The following is a 15,646-nucleotide window of genomic DNA, read 5'->3' as shown; positions in this document are numbered from 1 at the left end:
ATATGCTAGGGAATGAGAAGTAGAAAGTAGTAAAACTCCATGCTTTCCATGATTAAACCATTTATCTACAACTCTATAAGAGTATAAAATGTATACATTCAATTTAAAAGAAAAGCTCCAATACAGAAAGTACGGTGGTCTGGAATCCGAGCAAAGTGTTTCAGGCTGGGTCATTGGCATTGAGCACTATGACAAGCATGGTGCAAACTGCGCATGCGGTGTGCTGAAAGGAGACCTACCCTAAGATAAAGCATGCACCTAGAAACATCTTGGATTCCCTACATGTTTGATTTTGAATTAATGTTTGGTCACTGCACATCAATAAGCCTTTTACTCTTGTCACATTTTGCATGCACACCCCACCTCACATTAGCAGTCAATTGTAGATGTGGAGAACTGAGGAAGAGCTATTTGTGAATCTTGTTAACACCTTAGAATTTTCTACTTCCCTATCAGCGCTTATGATTTTCAGTTTCTGGATATGTTCATATTCACAACGATTACGGAGCACACACGCACTTCTTCATCCCTTTATGGGACTGTGCTGCTCCTTCTCACCAGTTGGTTTTAAAAAGACAGAAATAACAGAGTCACTGGGCCAGATAAAAACAATATGTCATGAGAGAAGTTAATTCTCTGACGGGGGCTTTCCAGAATACTGCCACTGTGTTCCCATTTCACAAATGATGCAAGATTAAGTGCCATCTATCTTGGGATGTTACTTTACAATCCAATTACTTTTACTGTCAGGGAGCATTTTCTCTATTCCTTGTCAAAATTTACCTCTTTAATTTTAGCTTGTGCCATGCTAAATAATTCTCTCTTGTCTTTGTTTTGCTGTATGCATATATATTAAACATGCTCCCTCCCCCCCTCTCTCTCTCTGTGTGTGTGTGTGTGTGTGTGTGTGTGTCTGTGTGTAGGTCTCTCTCTGTCTCTATCTCCCCTCAATTGAATGCATTCTTTTAATCAGTAGCTTTCTTACAATAAACATGTATGTGAACAAACCTTCAGCATTTGCTAGGCACTTGTGTGAATTAGATGGAAACAACTAACATTCACTTGACGAAAATCCTTGAAGGCTTTGTGAATTACCAAACAATTAATAAAAGTCAAGGATACAATACATATATTTAAAGGAAAAAGAAAAATCTCCCAAGGTTCACCCAGCTCTCAACAGAGATACTTTGTGTATAGTCCTTGTATAACCAGAGGTTTGATTCAAAAGACACAGCTCTGGAAGTCCCAAAATGTGGGGTTCAGCCACTTACCCACATAAGTAACTAAAGAGAAATGATTTAAAATACAGAAAGAGGCCTGGAGAGATGACTTAGTGGTTAAGGCGCTTGCCAGCAAAGCCATAGGACTCAGGTTCAATTCCTCAGGATCCATGTTAGCCAGATGAACAAAGTGGCACATGCGTCTGGAGTTTGTTTGCAACAGCTGGAGGCCCTGGTATGCCCATTTTCTCTTTCTCTCCTGAAATAAGTAAAATATTAAAAAGAACAGAAAGAAAATGTATTGAATAGATTGTGGAGAAATCCAGTGACTTCCAAGTTTATCTTTGGGGTACTGACATGAGCTTTAAAATAGAGTTGGGGTACAAGAGATAGGCATAAATAAGCAGTTCTGTTCAAGGCATCTCAACTCTGGTTCTCAAGATGCAGATAAGAAAGTTTTCCCCTTGTCATCACTTCAGGGTATCAATCAGGTTCCTAGAAGCTGATTACTTCTGCTCAGGGTATAGCCGCCCCACCAAGGATAATTGTCCTGATCTGGAAGATGTTTTTTACCTTAAAGAAGAGTGATATAGTTCAGCAAACACTGTTTTTCCTTTCTTCAATTTTTTTTATTATTATTAATAATAATATATATGATTATAAAAAGTATTCCATTGTAATACCCTCCCTTCCTCAACTTTCCCCTGTGAAAATCCATTCTCCATCATATCTCCTCCCTCTCTCAATCAGTCTCTCTTATTTTGATGTCATGATCTTTTCTTCCTATTATGATGGTCTTGTGTAGGTACTGTCAGGCACTGTGAGGTCATGGATATCCAGGCCATTTTGATTGCAGTGCTCAGTACTGTTTTTCCTTTTTTTTTTTTTTCTTTTGGCTAGATACTCCTTAGGTGATTACCATGCCTATGTGCAGAGGTCAGCAGAGGACCCAAAGTAAAGGAGACAGATGCAAAATGCAAGCAGAGCTGCTAGGCTTCATCCTGCTTTCAGTTACTTATGGGCCAATCTGTGGGAGTCATTGTTTTTTTAGCAAAAGAAGCTTCTAGGTGCCTGTTAAACGCAGTGACTCAGTGAGTATCAACAGCATGTATATTTACGTTGTGCATTCATAAAAATACTACAATAGTTGTCTGCTCTTATTTTAGCTTTGTGTTAAGTTTTCACGAGTAAATTGGGGAGATATCCAGTGACCAGAGACTAGTGTGTTTTGATCAAAATATACTCTTGTCACCTTTGTTTGCTCCCTCTTCTCCATCCCCCTCCTACTGAACCTTTCTTCTACTTTGCAAGGGGTGCCTCTAACTGCTGAGCCACCTCCCCTGCTTGCCTATTTCTTCAACGTTGTTGTGGTTTTCTTCTTGCCCTCCTCTACCATCCATGGCAGAATGCTGATGGGTCCAGTGTTGGATAGGCCTTGTTTAGGTGTCAGCAGTTTCTGTGAGGTCACGAAAGCCATGGGGCCCTTCATGTCCAAATGACCCATTTCCACTTTCCTAGCTCATTTTATCTTTCCATCCCGTCTTCATGAGCCTGGGAGGGCATGATAGAGATGTCTCATTTAGCACTGAGCATTCAATAATCACTTATTCTCAATTTTTTGACACATCTTTGAGTTTCCACAGTAGTCAGTGCCATTTGCAAAGAGAAGCTTCTCTGACCAGAGGTGAGAGCAGCAGTAATCTATAGGCATAAACATACATATTTATTTTTATAAAATAGTTATTTATTTTCTTTGAGAGAGAGAGAAGGAGCATGAAGGTTCTCCTGCTGCTTCAAACAAACACATGTGGTGCTTTGTGGATCTGGGATCTGGCTTTTCATAGATACTAGGGAATCAAACCTGAGTCTGGAGGCTTTGCAAGCAAGTGTCTTCAACTACTGAGACATAGCTCCAGCTCAACATAAATATTTAGATGGCAATTTTATGGGCTCAGTGTATCTATTTAGACAAATAACAGTAGTAGCTTCCCTCCCAGAGCCTATGGTCCTCCTAGCCATGGGTTTTTACTAAGCTTCCAGTATAAAGCATAAATTCCTGATATTGATTCCTGTGAAGAGGATATCAAATCCCACCAGAGAGCAATTGGTTACCCCTATAATGGTCATGCAACTATTGCATCATTTGGTATGTCTTGCTTTATAGATTGGTTGTACAGCTCCAGGGTCCACTGCTTGTTAAGACTGTTAATAAAACTTTTCTCCCCCAATTTTTTTTTAGTTTCAGCCAGGGCCCTTTTGAGGTATGATGGGGTGGCTCTCTCCTCAGGATCTACATCTATCTGAAAAAGAGAAGCAGATTCTCCAGTGGAGAGTAAGTTAGCACCAGGACAAATAAGATAACCCTTACATTTTAAAAGAGAATTTAATAGGTGTAGGCCCTCTTGTAGCCCATGATTGATGGTAGCTTGATATTGGAGAGTGGGCTAATGTTTGGATATGGTTCTGACTTGTTTCCCAGCTCCAGATATGGGTCCCGGAAAGAATGTCAGAGCCACATGTTGGGTCATGATATGCAGAGACATTTATCTTACCCATAACTGTGGGCTAACTCCACAATGCGTGACCCATATACATAAACAAGAAGGGGCCAAAGGGGAGGGGGTAGGTCATGGATGAGCCTAATAATGGTACCAGACTAACTGTATTTGCTAAATACAAAACTAATTAATAAAAAAAATTAAAAAAACCAGAAATTTTTCTGCCCCAGCAGCCTGAAGAGCCCTTATAATCACTGTGACAGCTAGGAGGCAAGAGAAGGCATCCAGATCAGTTCTAGCTTGTTTTTGTTTGTGTCCTGAAATTGAAGCATTGTGGTGCCTTCAGCAGTAGGGCCTTACCATATAGTGTTGGTGGGCAACCATAAACATTCACAATAAACAAACTGTTTTGGTGCTGTGTCAAAGAACCCCACCCTTAGCTCTCAATGAAACATTATTTTATCATGTCACCTTTTAAAACTGCTAATTCTAACATCTCTTCCCATCTTGGTATTGCCATCTATTAATTTTCTGTTTTTCAATCAGTTTCAGTCTCTCTGGTTCTTTACTTGATTATTTAAAAAAAAAAAAAAGGGAACATTTCCACATTGTTTTATGAAGCTCTGGCTCTTATTTAACACCTTTGCCTTAGCTGGTTCTCTCTTCCATTGCTCTAATATGACCAGGAAGTAGAGAGGACTAATCTATTCCTGCTTAGTTGGGATAGAAATCTAGGTTTCTCTCTGTATGTTGATCCCCAAGTGGCTCCCTTGATGGGATTAATTTCAGTTCTCCAGAGAGTTTCCACTGACACTGAGGATCCACAAGGCTTACCATTTATTGGGGTACTGAAACTGATAACTCTAGATAGGTCTTTTAACAATATCCAAGGAATGGTGTTATCACATCTTGTTATAGATCTATGGAATTGGAAGTATAGACCTCATTGCCTTCATTTTTAGAGATAGGACTACTGTTCTTTTTGTGGTATTGACTATGGTAGAGTAAGAGAATGGTTCTTTCTAAAGCTTTTCTCTCTTGTCAGGATACTCCTTTCTCTTATCTTTGTCTAAAGTGAACAAGCAGTTTCTGGGATTATTTTTGACTCTGCTCGTTGGTATTTCCAGGTTGCTAGTCACTTTAGCTCTCAGTATAGAGTACATGAAACAGAAAACAAACAAACAAACAAAAAAAACAAAAAAACCCTTTTACTTTCTTTGAGTTTTTTCAGAATATAGTTTTTATATTTTATTGTTTTCCTGGATTAGATGTTCATAAATCCACTTCTGGAGACTGTTTTACAGACCATGAAACTAAGATGTCTCCAGGACCAATTCAAAAGTGTGGGATTCAAGCACTAAGATTGCATAAACACAAAGTCTGCATTAGGAGTATGTTCCTTTGCCTCTGTTTGAACATGTTTTTTTACCCATTCTTTTGTTTGCTTTTCAGGCAATCTCTCTTTCTATAGCCCTAGCTGTCCTGGAATTTGTGATAATCCTGCTGTCTCACCCTCCCAACTTTGGGAAATTACAGACCCATGTCACCAGATCCAAAGCCATTTTCTACCACTGTGCTACATATGATTCTATGAGTACCAAAAGGAATTAATGTATCAATTTTTCCAATATTCATAGAGATTAAATAGTTTGCCTGAAGGTAGCTTCTGGACTTAAAGAAAAGTAGAACTAAGCCGGGCGTGGTGGCGCACGCCTTTAATCCCAGCACTCGGGAGGCAGAGGTAGGAGGATTGCTGTGAGTTTGAGGCCACCCTGAGACCCTGAGACTACATAGTTAATTCCAGGTCAGCCTGAGCTAGAGTGAGACTCTACCTTGAAAAAAAAAACAAAAAAAAAATAAAACAAAAAAAAAAGAAAAGAAAAGAAAAGTAGAACTAAATGTTTCTAATTCATTTGCTTCCCACAGGTACAATGTGTTTTCCACTGAGTGGGATTCCAGTCATTTGCTCCAAGTTGGGGCATTGTGTGCACATGAAAGGACTTCTTGAAAATTAGTCAGTGCAGTTTATTGAAGGTGCTATGCACAGCCAGGCAGTGTGACTCATGCACACAGAAGCATTTCCAGTTATGTTAGGACTCATTTGGCAGCTGTCTCTATAATTGCCTAAGTCAGTTGGTAGACATGCAGGAAATGATAATTCACTACAAATATATTTATTCATAATTCGGTGTCAATTGTTTCACCCTCAAAAGGGACAGCTCTTCACATGCCATTGGCATTGGAGGCAGGAAGTCGTTATTTCCTCAGTCGCTGGGAGCCCTTGAACTCCCTGAAGTAAAATCTAGAGGGAGAGGAAATGGCATGAGACTGAAGTAGCACGCAAATACCTCTAATGAAATCTGGGCATCCTTCAGTGACTGCCTTTCATTTGACTGGCCCCATGCACAGGTTGTACCAGATGGTGCTCCCATGGTTTCCATCAATGCAGAACTGTGAGGGAGAAGGGGAGGAGAAAAATGGATGAGAAAAATAACACCAATGTGTACAGCTGAAAATAATTATGATTGCATACCTAATGACCCAGGGAATTAGACAAAGCCAAGCTCATTGGAACTCAGGCCACATGCAGGCAAATGTCACAACTTAATGACAAGAGATGAATTGTTTGATCTCCTATGTAGTAACTGGAGATTTGCTGGGTGATTCTTTCCGAATCACTATTTTAGAATCAAGTTGTAGAAAGATGCATGCACCATCTTTTCACCTTGAAAGGGAATTGAGCTACCAAATGCATTGGACCACTAGAAAAGTCAACTATAAAATTTGTACTGATATTCATTTTAACCTGTTGTGCCAGTGAGCAATAACCCACAAGATGTTGAAAGTGGCTTTCAGCCATAGAAATATAAACTGTGCATTCTATGGGGGAAGGATCAAATCCTGCCCTTCTTTTCTAGTCATTTAAAAGCATTTATTGAAATTCTGCCATGTATGTAGCTATGCCTAACAACCTGTGATACATAGATGAAAAAGACAGTGCTGCTGCTCAGGCAGGAGGAGTGCACACTGTGTAAATATTGATTGGGGGTGGATGACTGACTGCTATTCCCTGTGGAGACCCTGCTGAGACCCTGAAATTCCCACTTACTCCCATTCCAGCTGTGAAAGCTGATGTACAAATGCTCGCAGTTCCATTATGCATTCTAGAATTCATTTACTCAGTCACGGAGCAAATTGTTATTGAATATTGATTATGTGTCAGGCATTGTATTTGGCATTAGGATAAATTTGGGAGTAACATTTCATTATAATACATACATCACATATGTAGATAATATATATTTTTTTCTTGGTTTTTACTTATTTGCTTCCTTTGTTTTGAGTGCTGAGGATTATTCTCAGGGTCTCCTACTTGATTTAAAAGATACATAGGTCAAGGATCGCTGTGATGTGCTATGGGAGAAATTTGACTCAATTGAATGCATAGAAATTCATTGTGAATTTATTGTCTATTAGAAAGATTTATGGGAAATGGGAAGAAGTAACAATAACTCAGCTGTTAGTTACCCACTCTGGAAAAAGTATAATGCAGATGCAACTATTATTTTGAATCTTAAAGACAATGTGTATATATATATATAATATTATATTTATATATATGTATACACACACACACACATACACACACACACACACACACACACACACACACTATGTGATGGAGCTAAGTAGCTTAGAAGTTTGGCAATGAAAGAGGAAACATTTTAACTCCATGTAATTGGTTGAAATCCAGCCAAAGTTGATAAGAAATGTCACTCTCCCCATCTGCTGGTTTATGCAAATGAGTCAGTGATCTCATTTAGTCTACTAGGAGACAGGTGTCTCTATTGCTAACTCAGCTCCTCCACTGGACCTGAGCCCTAGTCTCAGGCAAAAGCCTTGAATTTATTTCCTTGTGGATCAGAATTCAAGCTAGGCTGCAGCCCTGAGGATGCCAGGACTACAAAGCAGAACGAGAAGAGGAATCACTAGAACTTGAATTCTGTTTCACAAAGGACTGTCTCGGCTATGACAGGTAAGCTTCCAGGCTGTTGTGACTACCTGATTCCACCAGAGGTGAAGGCCTGCCATGAAAAAATGCTCAAAAAAACCTTTTATTAGGATCTTGAATATGCAAACACATTGTAAATCAGTCATATTCCTATTGAGTTTTATAAATACTTTTTTTTAATTTCTATTTTGTTATTTTTTTTTTTTAGTTACGGACATAGTATGTAAATAGCACATGTTGGTATCATCCTTACCCTCATCCCTGACCCCATCCAAAGGGACCCTCCTCATTTGGGGTGCAAGCTATCCCCATGGGGATTGTAGGTCATGCATACATCCTTTCATCTTACCCCCATTCTGCTAAAGCCTTCCTCACTAGGGTTATCAGTATTCATTATGGGGTCATAAATGCACACAGTCAGTCTCTGTGGGGTGGTCATGCCTCAGAATACACCTCTCTGCATTGTGGATCTTACATTCCCTTCAATCCACAGCCTCTTATGCAATGTTTCCTGAGTCTTTTGCTAGAGGCTTTTAACCCTGAATTTTAACAGTATGAAACCTGATTGGATAGCATATTATTTACTTTTGGATTTTTCATTCAGATTACAGCAAATAAGAAGATGCAAATATGTTTTCAAACACAAGAAGGCATGGAGTATCACAGATGGAGTAAGCCAGGTGGAATAGAGGAGGCTCACTATCGGTGAGGTGAGCATCTGTTATGAAGGGAGGAGAGCCCAGAACATGAAGGTGACCCACCTGAGTCTGAATCTCCTTATTGGGGCTTATTAGTTATGTACCCTTAAAAAAGCCATTTTAGTCCTCATTTCTTCTATTGATAAATGCAGGAAATAGTCTCCTAGTTCATCAGAAAGTTAGGATGCCAGGACAAGGTAATGATGTAACATACTTTTAAAGAGTGCTGGGCTCAATGTTGTATATGTGACCTTATACAGCTGTGTCCCAGAAACTGTTAACTCCATTTTCCAAATCACATTATTTAATTCTGACATCCCTTCTTTGACACACATGACATGGTGTCACTTTATAGATGAGGATAGTAAGATTCTGAGTGAAAACTGGTGGGGGGATGCGTCTTGAATCAGCTTGATGCTGGCAAAGTCTTCTTGCCTCTCCGAGTTGCTTGAACACACATCATTGCTCATGAATAGGTGTCAGACTAGAAGTGGAGCCCAGGAATTTTGCTTCTTTGTTGAATTTGCCTTTTATGGGTAAGAGAAAACCACAGTATATTCCAATTTCTGATTTGGGGAGTGTAAAGGAAAAGTATTTACAATTTAGACAAGAATTCTAATTGCAATGATCCCTTACTATAATCAATAAAATACAAGGAGGCTTAGTTGTTCTTTCTTTAAAAAAAAATACTGCTACTAGATAGCATGTAGTATGCTACCTCCTAAGGTTATACTGACCAAAAAGAAAATATGAACAAGGTAATTTCCCACAAACTTTGAGTAGATTTTTGATTGTTAAGATCATATCTTCTGTCATTAATTTCATAAGTTAATTAGCTCTTAGTGTATACTGTTTATAGGCAAAAATATACTTGTCTATAATTATGCAATTATGACCATAACCTTGAAAAATTGATCATTCAAAGCAATTAAAGAGAGAGGTGGTTGTAAGAATTAAGCTTTGGATATTGCTATTAGTACTCGTGCATATTTCTGAGACATTTACAATGAAGGGGTTATAGGTGGGGCTAAGCTAACTCTATGACATTAGCACTCCTGATGAGGAAGCCTTTTCTGAAATCATTCCTTGGCGGTCTATGAACCAGGGTGGTGGGGTACACTGAAATTCTTGTGTCATCATTCATACTAATCTGATTAACTCTCCCAGTCTCATTTCCAGAGTGCAGGGATCAGGAATTTTGGCAAGCATCTGTGTAACAGAAGTCCTTCCCCAAGGATCTTGTAAATTTCTGCCCATATGTTCCCTGTAAAACTGCATCGCCTACAGCTCTCTTCTACAGCTCATGTCTGTGGAATGATGACCAGCCAACCGGAGCTTGTGACAGGACCCTTCAGCCTTTCACAATCATGGAAATGCTATACTAAGAGGCAGATATGTGTGACATATACACAACTTTTATTGATAATGTGAACACTGAGGACAATGACTATAATAGATATGCAAAGACATTGTATAAAAGCAATTTATTAATTATAGTCACACACATATACCAATTGCCTCTCACATCATCCAGAGTAACCTGGAGAACAGATCTCAATAATGTGGAAACTGATATAATTTTCTCCATGTGTAACCTCCAGAGGCAAGGAGAGATACAATCACCCTTTATCGAGATCATCCCACAAATGTCAATTTTACTATTTTATTGATAATTTCCATATGTGTGTAGAATATGTTTTGATCATAACCACATTCCATTACCTTCTTCATGACCTGCATTTATTTTTTTTTTGTTTTGTTTTATGTTTTTAAAACTACAGCAATCTTAGGCAGAACTCTCTTTACCTGATTTCCCTGGATCATATGACAGCCACTGGTAGGAATGTCTTACATGTACCTGCAGCTTTGCATAGGCTGGATAATAAATGAGTTTTCTTTTGGAGTAACTCAAAAGCGAATGCATGCTTAGAGTCAGCATGGTATCTTTCTATCTAGTTTTCAATTTGATTTACAACATTTACCTCCCTGAATTCATCAGAAGATACATAGGATATGTTTTACTTATTTTTTAAATGAGAGTGAAACTGAGTATTTAGTTCACATTTGTGAGCTGGGGAAAGGGATACTAATTTATTAGAATAGTCCTATTGCATGAAGACTTTATTTGTACCCACCATGTTAAAAGGGAAAAATACAATGAGTACCACATACAAAATCATCATAGTCTGTCGCTTGTACTTAGACAACCAGAAACCCACGTGTGGCAAGATGAGAATGGTCAAGGTTGGTCCTCAAGATACTTTATTCCCTTGAAGAGTAAATACTCCATGGGCTCCAGTTGTGTCTACAAGAGCTTGGTCCTGGTCTAAATGATTATAATCTTCCTCCTGAGGGTATCTACAACTACTTTATCTGATTTATAAATATCAGACTTGGTGATGTTCTTCAGGGGGCCACAGGATAGACTGCATCTACCTAGAGAGGAGTGGCACACCTTCTGGGAGAAATGGTTGGTTGTACTGGCCATCATCTGTAGATAAGTGTTGAGAGTTAAGTGACTGTTGCTATGGCATAGTAGTTCAATGTTCAGACAAGTATCATATACATGTTACCTCCTCCAAGGTTCAGAGAACATTGTGGAATTGGAACAGAGGCTGAAAGAATGTAAGAACCAGAGGACAGGGAAAGATGGCTGTAGTATGTTGTTTTTGGTTTTTTTTTTTTTCCTCCAAGTCTACCTCATCTTCATCATGAAGCAGAAATAATATTGGACTCGGTCATAGAGATGAAATAAACAAAGTAATATAGCCTTGGCTAGGACAACAGGAAATGATAATTGGAGAGAAATAAACACAGAATGCTCACATGGGATCACAAGCACAACTACATCCTAGTTGCACTTGGGTAATATTGGGAGGTGCTGGACTATACAAGAGGTAGAATATAACTGAAGTTGTAACTCCATTATGAAGGGTTTGTAAGGTCACCACAAATATATGGTGGAGATTCTCTGTTATACAGCTAATTTTTTAGTCATCCATGTTCTCAGAAGTACCCCCCTATCCCATATTCCTGTAAGTAAATTTAATAAAGTCAATGGTCATCAAACTGGACATGGTGGGACTATTTCTTTAGTCTGTCATAGTTGCTATATTTGGGTTGAACAGACATTTTCTTATGTCTCCCCAAGCAAAATAACACAAGATGAACTCACCTCTAGAATTAAATCACTTCCAATATCCTGTACTTTAAGGAGCTTGAAATGACTTGGATTTGACCTAATCACCCTAGGGATAAATAGAGATATTGCAGTAAGGATAATATGGCTCCTTGCTCAGAAGAGACAAGTAGGGATAAGAAAACACAGTAGTGGGTGAACAGGTCCCATGGTTCTACTTGGGACCATCCATAAACTATGTACAAATGATCTTAAATAAGCTAAACCTAAGTGATTTGCCAGATATTTCAGTGCTTGCAAGTCTTGTATAAAGCAGTAACTGACTCCCAGTGCTAATGTAATCAAGCAACCTGGTTCATCCCACACATCCCAGTTTTAGTGATGAAAATTCAATATACCAAGAAACCATTATGCCTGTAAAATCCCTGACACTTGTTTGCTGGCTCACAATATATTGATTTGTATATTTTGGAAGAAGGAAATGTCTCATGCACTTTTTGCATATGTATGTGTATGACATGCATGCATGTTTGTATGTGTAGGTTTATATACATGCTTGAGGGAGCCAGGAAACAACAATGGATGTCTTCCTCAATTACTCTTCACTTTATTCTTTCAGAAAGGGTCTAGCTAGCTAGTCAAGCTAGCCAGAAAGTGTGAGGAACCCAGCTGTCTTGTTCTCCACCAGTGTTGTGTTAAGATTACAGATGTGTGTCACCACACCTTGCATTTTACATGGATACTGGGGATCTCAACTCAAGTCCTCATGTTTGCCCAGCAAAAGCTTTACCAATTGAGGCATTTTTCCAGCTTGTCTCAGGTACTTTAATTCCCACCGGTTAAGCTGAGAGTTTCTTATGCCATTTGTGCCCAAACGTGTTTAAATTGCTTACTTGTTAATGTAATTACATAATGTAATTAAATATAATATAAACTGATGAAATGTCTGTGTGAAAATAAAGTTACGTTGCCCTGGAAACTAATTGGAGAGTTTTAGAAGGAGCCAATGAAGGAAATTTTGCTGAAAATATTAATTGATGTATATGAGGATGAAATTGTTAAATTCTTAGGAGAAAAATATAATCCCAAATATCCTTAAGTTCTTACCTTTATAATAGAAATTATTGTGAGTTCTTCATCATGGCTATTGTCCATGTAAGATAAATGACAGAGTGACAGAACATATATGAGTTGCATCATACATTAAGACAAGTTATAGGGGGCTAGATATGTAGATCAATCAGCTACATGCACCCAACCCTGGATTCAATCCAAGTGTGCTAGTCCATGCCTGTAATTCCAGCACTCAAAGAGCATCTATAGCTTAAGGTCATTCTTGGCTACATAGAAAATAAGTTATTTATAGAAAGATTGTTATTATGCTTGCTATAAATTTCAAGTTAAAAATAAAGCATGGCATATTAGAATCTGAAAAAAAAAAAACAAAACACAGATCAGTTGTAGAAGTTTGCACAGCTTTCACAGGACCCCAGCTTTGGCCATCAGCACCACCAAATAAAAGAAAAGAAAAAAACGTAAAAGTGTAAGGTTTGCCTAATTAATTGATGATTTCCTAACCTAATCTGCATGATCAGTTAACGGATATTACCAGTCTGGTAACTTGAAAAATAGACAAGATGTTTTCTACACTTATTTATTTTTATTTCAATTGAAACTGTTCTGTTTCTATGTGGTGCTCCAAACTGTAGGGAAGTCTTATCAACTTATTTATTCTCCAGCAGCCACTGCGTGTCGGTGCCTTGTATCGTGTAACCAAGAGGAACATAAGTTTGCATAATGAATGTGAGCTCTACCATGTTAGAGACCTGATTTGTTTGATTCCCAACTGTTCAGTACCTAACAAACTTCCTGGAACATACTGAACACCTTGTTTGAAGAACCTGGAGAAATGAAGACCCAGTGAATGACTTAGGAGATATATTTTCCCTGTTTTCAGAAACCTCCCTGTCTACACTGGAGAATGAACCACTAAAAAATATTATGAAATTCAAAAACACATTGTTTATTTAAACATTCCATGTTTTAAATAGACAATAATAAGATCCATTCTATTCTGATATCAGAGCAATTATGGAGATGAATAAGGTATACAATACACCTAATATACTCAAAATTTAATAATGAATATGATATGGCTTATATCAACCAGAACATATAACAAGATGGTTAATGTCATTATTAAGTTACAGCAGATATAATACATAATGATTTCTGAGTTCAAGAAAGTTATCCATACTAACTTAGCCTTGGCATCTACCTGAACATAGAATTGGAGGCAGGCAGACATCAATTAAAGTTTAGGCTCTGGTAATTGGAACTATTTGACATTGGTCATGTTAGCAGGCACAAACAGGCAGAGCTGTGCAAATTCAATGTCGATGTACACAGAAGAGCGAGAGAGATGGTGCCTCCTAAAGTGAGGAGGGGCTCTGCAGTATGCAGGACACAAAAAGTGCTTTAGGAGTTTGGAGAGGAAAGGAAAGAAACAGAAAGAAAGAGAGAAAGAAAGAAAGAAAGAAAGAAAGAAAGAAAGAAAGAAAGAAAGAAAGAAAGAAAGAAAGAAAGAAAAGAAAGAAAGTGAAAGCAAGCAAGTAAGCGTGCACAATCAATTCTAACCATGAATACTGAACCTGGCAATTTCTTGTTGCAGGGACACAATTCTCAACCACAAGCAGCTAAGGGAAGGAAGAATTTCTGATGTCACATCCTCACATCAGCAGGAGAGAAGTAGAGAGAACCACAAGCCGATTCTGGATGGAACACCTCAAATCTACCCCCAGGGACAAACTTCCTCAAGCAAGTTTCCACCCCAGAAGGTTCCTCAACCTTCATGAACAGCACCACTTCCTGGAGATAAAATGATCAAACACATGAGCCTATAGTGGCATTTGATATCAAACCACCACAAATGTTTAGCCTTCACTAGTTCAGAGTGTTAACACCTGCATTAGAGATCAGGTTAGAGAGAAGGGACTGGATATTGGGCAGTCTGTCCTCATGGAAAGGCAGCAGTGTTTCGTAACCCACATGATGAATGACGGAGAAAGAAGACAACTGGAAGGGAGAGAAGAGAAAGTAGAATCAATGGAATGATGCAATCATGGCATCTTTCCACTTACAAGAGTATAGGGGATTTGCAACCACATCCATTATGACACTGGCGATGGAAATTTTCCTCTTGTCTCCCCTTGATTCTGGTATAGAGTTTGCATTGCTTAAGTAATTTGATTTGAAATAATCTTTCTTCCTGTGAGAAGTGCTCTCAGCCACCTCATTAATTTTGATTTTATGCTTAGTAAGGTTTCTGTTATTTCTGTAAATTTCATATCTGGTTAGTCTCCAGGAGTTCTTCACTTTTTATCTTGTATTAACCAGTAAAGATCCTTGTCTTAATGTTCACTCATGTCTTCCCTTTACTCTGCAAGTCCAAGGAAGCCTTTCTGGTTAGATTATATTAGAAGAGGTACCTGAGAGATAAGAAGGTATCCCAGGAACATATTTTAGGTAGAGGGAACAGAGCAAAATTCATACAGCAAGATGAGTTTGCCCTCTTTGAGATATAGTGGGGAAATGGTTCTGGAGTCCAGGAGTCAAGTGGACAAGGAGGCTCAGAAAGACCTGGCCTTCAAGGTCATGAGTACAGAAATTTGTATCTTAAAGAGATCTTATTGGAAATTGTCTGAAGTAGGAGCAAGAGAAGAGAATTCTTTCTGGTTCAGAAACATTGTTTCCTATAGAGAGAAGGACAGAGAGAGAGAGAGAGAGAGAGAGAGAGAGAGAGAGAGAGAGAGAGAGAGAGAGAGAGACTCTGTGTGTGTGTGTGTGTGTGTGTGTGTGTGTGTGTGTGTGTGTTTTGGAGAGATCATCTTATTTTTAATGCATCTATTTTTGTTTATGAAGGATCTGTACTCACAACCTTACTGCTTCTCAAAGGCTTCACCTACAAATACCATCACCTTTGTATTGGAGTTTTAACATGTTAAGTTTTAATATGTAATATTTAAGATTTTGGAAACAACATAATTAGTCCAATAGCTTGTTCCATACACAGTCCAGCA

The 15,646-nt window shown here is 38.5% G+C and overlaps 2 long non-coding RNA genes across 3 annotated transcripts in view; one reads left to right on the top strand and one right to left on the bottom strand.

The window, feature by feature from the left end:
- Window positions 1–1,423: 1,423 nt before the first annotated feature.
- LOC123454785 overlaps window positions 1,424–15,646 on the bottom strand; it is a 61,494-nt gene continuing 47,271 nt past the window's right edge. Inside the window, exons 3-4 of the long non-coding RNA XR_006633481.1 lie at window positions 6,067–6,169; window positions 1,424–1,479 (exon numbers count right to left, since the gene is read on the bottom strand). This is a non-coding gene — a long non-coding RNA (uncharacterized LOC123454785). The remainder of the gene's footprint in view (window positions 1,480–6,066; window positions 6,170–15,646) is intronic.
- LOC123454786 lies at window positions 7,609–14,987 on the top strand. Of its 2 annotated transcripts, none has more exons than XR_006633482.1 (3): window positions 7,609–7,754; window positions 8,335–8,440; window positions 14,239–14,987. It is a non-coding gene; the product is annotated as an uncharacterized LOC123454786 (long non-coding RNA). The 2 variants fall into 2 exon arrangements; XR_006633483.1 differs by lacking the exon at window positions 14,239–14,987 and adding an exon at window positions 9,596–10,253.

The sequence above is a fragment of the Jaculus jaculus genome, chromosome 14 (assembly GCF_020740685.1).
Source record: "Jaculus jaculus isolate mJacJac1 chromosome 14, mJacJac1.mat.Y.cur, whole genome shotgun sequence".
Lineage (NCBI taxonomy): Eukaryota > Metazoa > Chordata > Mammalia > Rodentia > Dipodidae > Jaculus > Jaculus jaculus.
Note: the sequence above shows the minus strand (reverse complement) of the source record. Positions and strands in the feature narration are given on the sequence as shown.